This window comes from Ovis canadensis, chromosome 19, assembly GCF_042477335.2.
Source record: "Ovis canadensis isolate MfBH-ARS-UI-01 breed Bighorn chromosome 19, ARS-UI_OviCan_v2, whole genome shotgun sequence".
Taxonomy (NCBI): Eukaryota; Metazoa; Chordata; class Mammalia; order Artiodactyla; family Bovidae; genus Ovis; species Ovis canadensis.
In genome coordinates, this window is record NC_091263.1 from 24,367,197 (window position 1) to 24,379,723 (window position 12,527).

The following is a 12,527-nucleotide window of genomic DNA, read 5'->3' on the forward strand; positions in this document are numbered from 1 at the left end:
ACTCTGTCATGTCCAACTCTGCAACCTTATGGACTGAAGCCCACCAGGCTCCTCTGTCCATAGAATTCTCCAGGCAAGAACACTAGAGTTGGCATCTATTCCATTCTCCAGCAGATCTTCCTAACCCAGGGATCAAACCTGGGTCTCTTGCATTGCAGGCAGATTTATTACTATCTGAGTCACCAGGAAAGCTTAGTTAAGTTCAAGTAACATTTCATCCACAACAGACTGTTAGAAAATTGGGAAAAAAAGTACATCAAGGCTATATATTGTCACCCTACTTATTTAATTTATATGCAGAGTATATCATGCAAAATGCCAGGCTGGATGAAGCACAAGCTGGAATCAAGATTGCCGGGAGAAATATCAATAACCTCAGATATGCAGATGACACCACCCTAATGACAGAAAGTGAAGAGGAACTCAAGAGCCTCTTGATGAAGGTGAAAGAGCAGCATGAAAAGCTAGCTTAAAACTCAACATTCAAACAAGTATGATCATGGCATCTGGTCCCATCACTTCATGGCAAACAGGTAGGGATATAATGGAAACAGTGACAGACTTTATTTTCTTGGGCTCCAAGATCACTGTGGATAGTGACTGCAGCCATGAAATTAAAAGACGCTTGTTCCTTGGAAGAAAAGCTATGGCCAACCTAGACAGAATAGTAAAAAGCAGACACATTACTTGACAACAAAGATCTGTATAGTCAAAGCTACGGTTTGCCCAGTAGTCATGTATGGATGTGAGAGTTGGACCATAAAGAAGGCTGAGCGCCAAGAATTGATGCTTTCAAACTGTGATGCTGGAAAAGACTCTTGAGAGTCCTTTGGATTGCAAGGAGATCAAACCAGTCAATCCTAAAAGAAATCAGCCCTGAATATTCATTGGAAGGACTGATGCTGAAGCTGAGGCTCCAATATTTTGACTACCTAAGGTGAAGAGTAGACTCATTAGAAAAGACCCTGATGCTGGGAAAGACTGAAGGCAGGAGGAAAAGAGGGCAATAGAGGATGAGACTGGTTGGATGGCATCATCAACTCAATGGACATGAGTTTGAGCAAACTTGGGGAGAGAGTGAAGTACAGGGAAGTCTGGCATGCTGCAGTCCATGGGGGTCACACAGAGTCAAACACAACTGAGCGAATGAACAACAAAACTTCTATGACAGCTGTAAAAAACACTGACAATACACTCATTGAATGCCAATACTATAGGCTAAGAGAAACAATAGATTAACCATATTTAGGATTTTCTAGAAATATGAGGTCCTGATTGACTTTCCTGACACACCCAAATGTCTACTAGAGAAGCTGAATTGAAGGCCCTGGGTAATTTCTACAACTGCAGGCAAGTTAATAAAAGTTTGTGGCTCGAGTGTTCTCATCTCAGAAAGGTATTCTTAAGCTTAAAAACTGTTTATTCTTCTCCTTTCCATGAGATTTTACACATCACTGTAACAGGAGGAAATCAGTGAATTGTGATCTCTTGCATCTAACAAGATGGCAGAGAGCATTTAAAGTTAGCAGAGGCCCCCGAGGGTGACTTTTGAAAGCTCACAGTGAGAGTGTCAGGAGCAGAATCCAGATGTTCTAGCTTTCATCTTAGTAGTTATTCATTCTAAAATGAATTTACTTCATTATTTTTCCCCTGATGGAAAAAAAATAACATCATCAGTCTCCACATTTTTTATTCACAATGCCCAAATTAAATTTTAAAAAGGCACACAAGAATAATTTTTTAAAAAAGGAATAATCAGAGGGACTTCCCTGGTGGTCTGGAGGCTGACTCTGCGCTCTCAATGCAGGGGCCAAGGTTCAATCCCTGGTCAGGAAACTAGACCCCCCATGCCACAACTAAGAGTTTGCATGCTGCAACTAAAGCTCCTGTATGCCACAACTAAGACCCAGTACAGCCAAATAAATAAATAGATTTTTAAAAAGAATCATCAGATAGAAGCAAATGCAAAGATAAATAAGATACAGAACTGCATCAGTTCAGTTCAGTCACTCAGTTGTGTCTGACTCTTTTCCTTGGACTGCAGCACGTCAGTCCTCCCTGTCCATCACCAACTCCTGAAGCTTGCTCAAACTCATGTCCATCGAGTTGGTGACACCATCCAACCATCTCATCCTCTGTTGTCCCCTTCTCCTGTCTTCAATCTTTCCCAGCATCAGGGTCTTTTCCATGAGTCAATTCTTCACATCAGGTGGCCAAAGTATTGGGGCTTCAACTTCAGCATCAGTCCTTCCAATGAATATTCAGGGTTGGTTTCCTTTAGGATTGACTGGTTTTCTCTCCTTGCAGTCCAAGGGACTCTCAAGAGTCTTCTCCAACACAACAGTTCAAAAGCATTAGTTCTTTGGCACTCAGATTTTTTTATAGTCCAACTCTCACATCCATACATGACTACTGGAAAAACCATAGCTTTGCCTAGAAGGACCTTTGTTGGTAAAGTTATGTCTCTGCTCTTTAATATGTTGTCTAGGTTGGTCATAGCTTTTCTTCTAAGGAGTAAGCGTCTTTTAATTTCATGGCTGCAGTGACCATCTTCAGTGATTTTGGAGCCCCAAAACATAAAGTCAGTCACTGTTTCCATGGTTTCCCATCTATTTGCTATTTGCTGGACGCCATGATCTTAGTTTTCTGAATGTTGAGTTTTAAGCCAACTTTTACACTCTCCTCTTTCACTTTTATCAAGAGGCTCTGTAGTTCTTCACTTTCTGCCATAAGCATGGTATCATCTGCATATCTGAGGTTATTAATATTTCTCCCGGTAATCTTGATTCCAGCTTGTGCTTCATCCAGCCCAGCATTTCTCATGATGTACTCTGCATATAAGTTACATAAGCAGGATGGCAGTATACAGCCTTGATGTACTCCTTTCCCAATTTGGAATCAGTCTGTTTTTTCATATATGGTTCTAATTGTTGCATCTTGACCTGTATACAGATTTATCAGGAGGCAAGTCAGGTGGTCTGGTATTTCCGTCTCTTGAAGAATTTTCCACAGTCTGTTTTGATCCATGAAGTCAAAGGCTTTGGCATCATCAATAAATCAGAAGTAGATATTTTTCTGGAACTCTCTTGTTTTTTCTCTGATCCAATGGATGTTGGCAATTTGATCTCTGTTCCTATGCCTTTTCTTAATCCAGCTTGAACATCTGGAAGTTCATGGTTCATGTACTGTGGAAGCCTCACTTGAGCATTTTGAGTAATTTTGAGCATTACTTTGCTAGTGTGTGAGATGAGTGCAATTGTTTGGTAGTTTGAACATTCTTTGGCATTGCCTTTCTTTGGGATTGGAATGAAAACTGACCTTTACAGAAGTACATAGGGAAGTTTACAATGGCCACATAAGGAAGTTAGAAAAAAATAGATTTTGTAAATGCTGAAAAGATGAAGAATTTCAATTGAGATGCAAAATCACAGGAACAAATCAAATGGCATTCCAAAATAAAAGTGGTTATTCTGGAAAATATATACACTGCCTAATAACTGAGACTACTACATGGGTGGCGAGATATGCTGAGCAGAAGACAGAATTAGTGAACTCACGGACAGATAAGAATATATATTAAAAGTAAAGCATACATGCACAAAAAGTATAGACAGGGCAGGACAGCACAGGAAATGTGTAGGATGCTGATGGCCTGACACAGTAGTCCTAGAAGAAGAGGACTGAGAGATGTAATAATTAAACTGTCAAGATTTTCCCTAACGTGCTAAAAATTATAAACCCACAGTTTCAGGAAGTTCAGCAAAACCAAAGCAAGATTAATACAAAGAAGATGACACAATGTTTTGAGTTATTTGGCTGAGCTCAGATTAGTTTGATCAGCTGCTGGGTCAATGGGACCAGAAAGCATTAGCTAGGATGGATTTTATCTGCTGCATATGCTGGCTCAGCCTCCAGTAGGTTATTCCAGTTATTCTCCAGGCAGCAAAGAGATGCCAGAAGAGGAAGAAGTTAGGCTCAGAACTGAAACCCTTCCACCTCATTCTATTGGGTTGGCCAGAAACTGTGTTCGGGTTTTCCCAAAACACTTCATGGAAAAATCTGATTGAACTCTGGCCAACCCAATAACAAGCAAAGCAAACACAAGGCCCAACCAGATTAAAGGAGGGAAGAAACAGTCTTCAACTCCAGATGAGATGAACTGCAAAGTTGCATCATATGGCATATAGATATAGAGAGGAGTGCAACTGCAGACAATTTTGTAACAATCAGTCCATTCTGAAGGAGATCAGTCCTGGGTGTTCTTTGGAAGGACTGATGCTAAAGCTGAAACTCCAATACTTTGGCCACCTCATTTGAAGAGTTGACTCAATGGAAAAGACCCTGATGCTGGGAGGGATTGAGGGCAGGAAGAGAAGGGGACAGCAGAGGATGAGATGGCTGGATAGCATCACCGACTCGATGGACATGAGTTTGAGTAAACTCCCGTAGTTGGTGATGGACAGGGAGGCCTGGCATGCTGCAATTCATGGGGTCACAAAGAGTTAGACACGACTGAGCGACTGAACTGAGCTGAACTGAACAGATTGATACTTCTCCAGAAAACCCAGAACTCTTTGCATACACATACCATTTCTTCTAATCTGAGACTGTAGATTTTATGTAGGTTAGACTTTATGAATGAGAAAAATTGAAGAAAAAGGATGCCATGCTATCTGTTTAAGATTACAATGAGTGATGGCAGCTTCATTCTGTCTTCCAAATGCCTGTGCAAAACCAACTATTACAGGGACTTCTCTGGTGTTTCACTGGTTAAGACTCTGAGATCCCAATGCCAGGGGCCTGGGTTTGATCTCCAGTCAGGGAATGAGAGCCCCCATGCACAGTTAAGTTAAAAAAAAAAAAAATCTATTACAAAGTTCTGTATGAGCCATTACACTGCCACCCTAAATATGTCTTAAAATATGCTTTATTTGGCTCTTAAAATGTTTGCAAGGTTTTGTACGAGTTACTAGCTTTCAAGTAAAGTTCAAACTCGCACCTTCTCTGGCCCATCAGGAGAGCCACAGCACTGGGCCCCTGACACTTCACTTTAGCAGCAGAGGAACAGAAGCTTTCCCCCAGCCTGCCTCCAGTGCCAACACTCCCTACCACCTCACCCACAGCCAGCTTCCAACATCTAGGTTACCTTCCCGGCCTTTGGAAGAATCAGGCTCTGTAACTTCTTGCTCTATACCAAAGGCTTGAATCTATTGTTAATTAATTTATAGCTACCAATATTAGGCTGGAAAACTAGCTTGTATATTTATCTTAGTGTAGAAGAACACAAGAACAAATTATCTTTTCAGTTTAGTTCAGTTGCTGAGTCGTGTCCGACTCTTTGCGACCCCATGAATCGCAGCACGCCAGGCCTCCCTGTCCATCACCATCTCCCGCAGTTCACTCAGACTCACGTCCATCGAGTCCATGATGCCATCCAGCCATCTCATCCTGGGTCGTCCCCTTCTCCTCCTGCCCCCAATCCCTCCCAGCATCAGAGTCTTTTCCAATGAGTCAACTCTTCGCATGAGGTGGCCAAAGTACTGGAGCTTCAGCTTTAGCGTCATTCCTTCCAAGGAAAGCCCAGGGTTGATCTCCTTCAGAATGGACTGGTTGGATCTCCTTGCAGTCCAAGGGACTCTCAAGAGTCTTCTCCAACACCACAATTCAAAAGCATCAATTCTTTGGTGCTCAGCTTTCTTCACAGTCCAACTCTCACATCCATACATGACTACTGGAAAAACCATAGCCTTGACTAGACGGACCTTAGTCGGCAAAGTAATGTCTCTGCTTTTGAATATGCTATCTAGGCTACTCATAACTTTTCTTCCAAGGAGTAAGCGTGTTTTAATTTCATTGCTGCAATCACCATCTGCAGTGATTTTGGAGCCCCCCAAAATAAAGTCTGACACTGTTTCTACTGTTTCCCCATCTATTTCCCGTGAAGTGATGGGACCGGATGCCATGATCTTCGTTTTCTGAATGCTGAGCTTTAAGCCAACTTCTTCACTCTCCTCTTTCACTTTCATCAAGACACTTTTTAGTTCCTCTTTACTTTCTGCCATAAGGGTGGTGTCATCTGCATATCTGAGGTTATTGATATTTCTCCCAGCAATCTTGATTCCAGCTTGTGCTTCTTCCAGCCCAGCGTTTCTCATGATGTACTCTGCATAGAAGTTAAATAAGCAGGGTGACAATATACAGCCTTGACGAACTCCTTTTCCTATTTGGAACCAGTCTGTTGTTCCATGTCCAGTTCTAACTGTTGCTTTCTGACCTGCATACAGATTTCTCAAGAGGCAGGTCAGGGGGTCTGCTATTCCCATCTCTTTCAGAATTTTCCACAGTTTACTGTGATCCACACAGTCAAAGGCTTTGGCATAGTCAATAAAGCAGAAGTAGATGTTTTTTTGGAACTCTCTTGACTTTTCCATGATCCAGCAGATGTTGGCAATTTGATCTCTTGTTCCTCTGCCTTTTCTAAAACCAGCTTGAACATCTGGAAGTTCACGGTTCACATATTGCTGAAGCCTGGCTTGGAGAATTTTGAGCATTACTTTGCTAGCATGTGAGATGAGTGCAATTGTGCAGTAGTTGAGCATTTTTGGCATTGCCTTTCTTTGGGATTGGAATGAAACTGACCTTATCCAGTCCTGTGGCCACTGCTGAGTTTTCCAAATTTGTTGGCATATTGAGTGAAGCACTTTCACAGCATCATCTTTCAGGATTTAAAATAGCTCAACTGGAATTCCATTACCTCCACTAGCTTTGTTCATAGTGATGCTTTCTAAGGTCCACTTGACTTCACATTCCAGGATGTCTGGCTCTATATGAGTGATCACACCTTCGTGATTATCAGGGTCATGAAGATCTTTTTTGTACAGTTCTTCTGTGTATTCTTGCCACCTCTTCTTAATATCTTCTGCTCCTGTTAGGTCCAGACCATTTCTGTCCTTTATCAAGCCCATCTTTGCATGAAATGTTCCCTTGGTATCTCTAATTTTCTTGAAGAGATCTCTAGTCTTTCGCATTCTGTTCTTTTCCTCTATTTCTTTGCATTGATCACTGAGGAAGGCTTTCTTATCCTCTTCTTGCTATTCTTTGGAACTCTGCATGCAGATGCTTATATCTTTCCTTTTCTCCTTTGCTTTTCACTTCTCTTCTTTTCACAGCTATTTGTAAGGCCTCCCCAGACAGTCTTTTTTTTTTTTTTTTTTTTGCATTTCTTTTCCATGGGGATGGTCTTGATCCCTGTCTCCTGTACAATGTCACGAACCTCATTCTATAGTTCATCAGGCACTCTATCTATTAGATCTAGGCCCTTAAATCTATTTCTCACTTCCACTGTATAATCATAAGGGATTTGATTTAGGTCATACCTGAATGGCCTAGAGGTTTTCCCTACTTTCTTCAATTTGTGTCTGAATTTGGTAATAAGGAGTTCATGATCGGAGCCACAGTCAGCTCCTGGTCTTGTTTTTGTTGACTGTATAGAGCTTTTCCATCTTTGGCTGCAAAGAATATAATAAATCTGATTTCAGTGTTGACCATCTGGTGATGTCCATGTGTAGAGTCTTGTCTTGTGTTGTTGGAAGAGGGTGTTTGCTATGACCAGTGCATTTTCTTGGCAAAACTCTATTAGTCTTTGCCCTGCTTCATTCTGCATTCCAAGGCCAAATTTGCCTGTTACTCCAGGTGTTTCTTGACTTCCTACTTTTGCATTCCAGTCCCCTATAATGAAAAGGACATCTTTTTTGGGTGTTAGTTCTAAAAGGTCTTGTAGGTCTTCATAGAACCATTCAACTTCAGCTTCTTCAGCGTTACTGGTTGGGGCATAGACTTGGATTACCGTGATATTGAATGGTTTGCCTTGGAGATGAACAGAGATCATTTTGTCGTTTTGGGGATTGCATCCAAGTACTGCATTTCAGACTCTTTTGTTGACCATGATGGCTACTCCATTTCTTCGGAGGGATTCCTGCCCGCAGTAGTAGATATAATGGTCATCTGAGTTAAATTCACCCATTCCAGTCCATTTTAGTTCGCTGATTTCTAGAATGTTGACGTTCACTCTTGCCATCTCTTGTTTGACCACTTCCAATTTGCCTTGATTCATGGACCTGACATTCCAGGTTCCTATGCAATATTGCTCTTACAGCATTGGACCTTGCTTCTATCACCAGTCACATCCACAGCTGGGTATTGTTTTTGCTTTGGCTCCATCCCTTCATTCTTTCTAGAGTTATTTCTCCAGTGATCTCCAGTAGCATATTGGACACCTAATGACCTGGGGAGTTCCTCGTTCAGGATCCTATCATTTTGCCTTTTCATACTGTTCATGGGGTTCTCAAGGCAAGAATGCTGAAGTTGTTTGCCATTCCCTTCTCCAGTGGACCACATTCTGTCAGCTCTCTCCACCGTGCCCGCTCATCTTGGGTTGCCCCATGGGCATGGCTTGGTTTCATTGAGTTAGACAGGGCTGTGGTCCTAGTGTGATTAGACTGACTAGTTTTCTGTGAGTATGGTTTCAGTGTGTCTGCCCTCTGATGCCCCCTTGCAACACCTACCATCTTACTTGGGTTTCTCTTACCTTGGGCGTGGGGTATCTCTTCATGGCTGCTCCAGGAAAGCACAGCCGCTGCTCCTTACCTTGGATTGCCCCTCCCTAATCCAAGAAGAATTAGCAATGCTTTGAGCCCTCAAGTTGGGAATCTTATAAAAATGCTTATTCTGATTCAGCAGATCTGGCTGGGGTTTGAGATTCTACAAGCAATTTTAAAAAATTGAAGTAGAGTTGATTTACAATATTCAGTTAGTTTCTAGTATACAGAAAGTGATTCAGGTATACATATTCTTTTCCATATTCTTTTCTATACGGCTTATTACAGGATATTGAATATAGTTCCTGTGCTATCCAGTAGGACCTTGTTGCTTATCCATTTTATACATAATAGTTTGTATCTACTAAACCCAAATTCCTAATTGATCCTTCCTCTGCCCCTTCCATCACCATAAGTTTGTTTCCTATGTCTGTGAGTCTGTTTCTGTTTTGTAAATAACTTCACCTGTGTCATATTTCAGATTCCACACATAAGTGATATCATCTGATATTTGTCTTTCCATTTCTGACTTACTTCACACTTAGTATAACAATGAGATTCTGCATTTCTAATAAGCTTCCTGGTGATGCTGTGGAACCCCACTGAGCTCCACTGTCAGAGACCCGCCACTTCCAATGCTCCAGGGCAAGTTTAAGAAGCTTTGCTCTCACAAAGACAAACAGCTGGATTGTCCAGAGAGAGGGCTGTTGCAAAATGGGGGTGGGGGAAGGGAAGAAAATTTCCCAAAATGAAGGGAAAATGCTTAGGTTTAGAAAAGAGTAGTTGGGTTTTGTGAACTTGAAATCAATAAGAACCTACTTATTTCTTTAGGGAGCCAGACTCACAGGAACTCTGATCAGGTGACCAGGGATGACCCAGGGTTCTCGTTTTCTTGGGGAGGAGGGGCACACTGTGAGGTATGTGGAACTTCAGCAACCAAGGATCAAACTCATGTCCCCTGCAGTCGAAGCACAGAGTTTCAGACACTGGACCACCAGGGAAATCCCACCCAGAGTTCTGACACAGAGGACAGCGGTAGCGAAGCAGGCTTCATGGAAACACGATCGGTGCAGTCTCCAAGAAGCCCATACTTACAAGGACTTGCACTCGCTTTAAAATTCTGCTCTTGGGACTTCCCTGGTGATCCGGTGGTTAAGAATCCACTTGCCATTGCAAGGGACATGGGTTTGATCCCTAGTCTTGGAAGATCCCACATGCCACCGAGCATCTAAGCCCATGAGCTGCAACTACTGAAGCCCATGCAACAAAAGAGTAGCCCTCCAACTACTGAAGCCCAAGTGCCTAGATCCCGTGCTCTACAACTAGAGAAGCCACAGCAATGAGGAGCCCGCGTACTGCAACTAGAGAGGGCAGCTCCCGCTTGCTGCAACGAGAGAAAGCCCACACGCAATACTGAAGACCCAGCACAGCCAAAAATAAACATATACATAAATTGTTTTAACTTAAAAAATAAATAAAACTCTGCTCAATCTTGAAATTCTTAATAAATTTAAACGAGAGGTCCTGAATTTTCTTTTTTGCACTGAGCCCTACAAATTATGTAGCTATTGCTTAGTAGCACTGAGATTTCCCCCAAAAGATGCCCATTTAAGAAGCAGGGGGCAGCTGAGAATTTATCACTGAATTTGGAATTTGCGAGTAACAGATACCCACTACTACATATAAAACAAGTAAACAAGGTCCTACTGTATACCACAGGGAACTCTGTTTAACATCTTGTAATAAATCACAATGAAAAAGAATACACATATTTATATTGTTCAGTCACTCAGTCATGTCTGACTCTTTGCGATCCCATGGAGTGCAGCACACTAGGCTTCCCTGTCTTTCACTATCTCCCAGAGTTTACTCAAACTCATGTCCATTGAGTCACTGATGCCATCCAATCATCTCGTCCTCTGTTGCCCCCTTCTCCAATGTATAACTGAATCACTTCGTTATATACCTGAAAAACTGTAAATCAACTCTTTTTCAACAAACAATTTTAAAAAAAGAAGAAGAAGAAGCAGAGGGAAGCTATCTGCCTTGGAGGCAACTCTTGAGTTCAGATAAGGAGCATTTAAGAGACAATTATAATGACTTTATCTCTAAACTCATCTATCCCCACACCCTCATTTCACTCAACAATTTTTGGCAGAAAAAGGGAAAAATTTTCCCCAGAAAAAGGGAATCCTCAAACATGACTGAGTTTGAATCTCTTGTCACCCAGGGAAGTATAGGCTCAGACCTCCGTCTAATTTGATATAAACAAATAATGAGACCTTTTTTAAACCCTGGATGGCGGAACAAGGAACATAACCCCTACACATGTTTCCAACAAGCCACTGATCTGATTAAGAATCTTACAGACAGCCATGAACAGTTATAAGTATGTAAACACCTAGCCAAAAGGAGGTCACATCATGTCAGCTGAGTCGATTGACTGTTAAATGGAGGGTAGCTTGTGATTATATCTATTCAACAGACTCTGTTGTAGCCACATCATCAAAGTGGTGTTGGCATGGGCCACGAGCCAAGAAGGAGTGTGAGCTGCAATACAGGGTCTGGGCGCGCTGGTGGTGTTCATTCAAATTGGATGCTGTCAGGCATCTGGAGTGATGAACTGAAATAAGAAGCAACTGACCTTTGTTCAGACCTTTCAGGGGAAGCTGGAAGTGTGAATAAGAAGAGTTTGAAGAAGATCTTCATTAGTGGTGAGGTGATGCATCAAAGCTTGCAGGGGAGACTTTAATGTCCAGAGATCCAAGAAAATACATGTGTCAAAGACAGAAGTGAAGCCCACGTTGATTTTATTTTTTGTCCCTTTGACATCAATCACCTTGCTCATAGAAAATTAATCTCTCAGGGTTCAGCTATCCTGTATGGTTAGAAATTAAGACACAATTGAGCCTGTCTGTATAATCTAATAGGATCAAACTGTGCTTTTTTCTTTATAAATGGAGCAGATAATCTATTGAATACCCACCATTTGAACAACTCTCTGCTTTGTGCAAGGGGCTGTGAGAGAACAGAAAGATGAATCAGCCTTGAGTCCTGCAATCAAGAGTATATTTTCCAGAGACAGGATAAGACATGGACAAAAATGAGGAAAAAGTCGGGCCATGTGAAAGATACCATGAAAAATGTTTATAGCTACTGTGAATTCTGGAGCTTGATGACTACTCGGGAAGACTGGATGGGAGGGTTAGGGGCAAGTGGTTGGATGATGACACAGCCTTCTTGCTGGGCATTAAGGTATTGGTGGTAGAATTTAACTTCTCACTGTTAATGAGGAAGGCTATTCTTGGTACAAGAAGCAATTTACAGAAAGATGTGGAGACAGTGAAGAGTGAGCATATATGAAGACTTTTAGGGAACATTCACAACCTAGCATTCTAGAATGTGCAGTTCTGAAACACAGCATGGAATGAAGGGCTGCAATAGAGAGAAAGTCCGAATCACTTGGGTGGTACGAATGCTTTCAACTGTCTTTGTTTATTTTTGGATGTCTTCTTCCAGCTCTGAATATTCTTATGTCCATATTAATTTGACAAAGGAAGACACTGTAGAGTTTGCCACTTTTAATGAACTTTTAATGGGAAACAGTTTTAGAGTGACAAAATTATTGCAAACATAATACAGAGTTCTTGAATATGTGTTACACCCAGTGTCCTCCATGATTAATATCTTCTATGGCTATAGCACACTTATCCCAGTTAATGAAGTAGCATCAATACATTCTTATTCACTGAAGTTTACGCTGTATTCCGATCTCCTTAGTTTTCACCTGTCTATTTTCTGTTCCAGGATCCTGTCAGGGGTACCACATTAATTTAGGAGCCATGTCTCCTGAGGTTCCTCTTGGTTGTAACAGTCCCTCTGTCTTGTCTTGCTTTTGATGACTTTTGCACGTTTGAAAACTGATGCTCG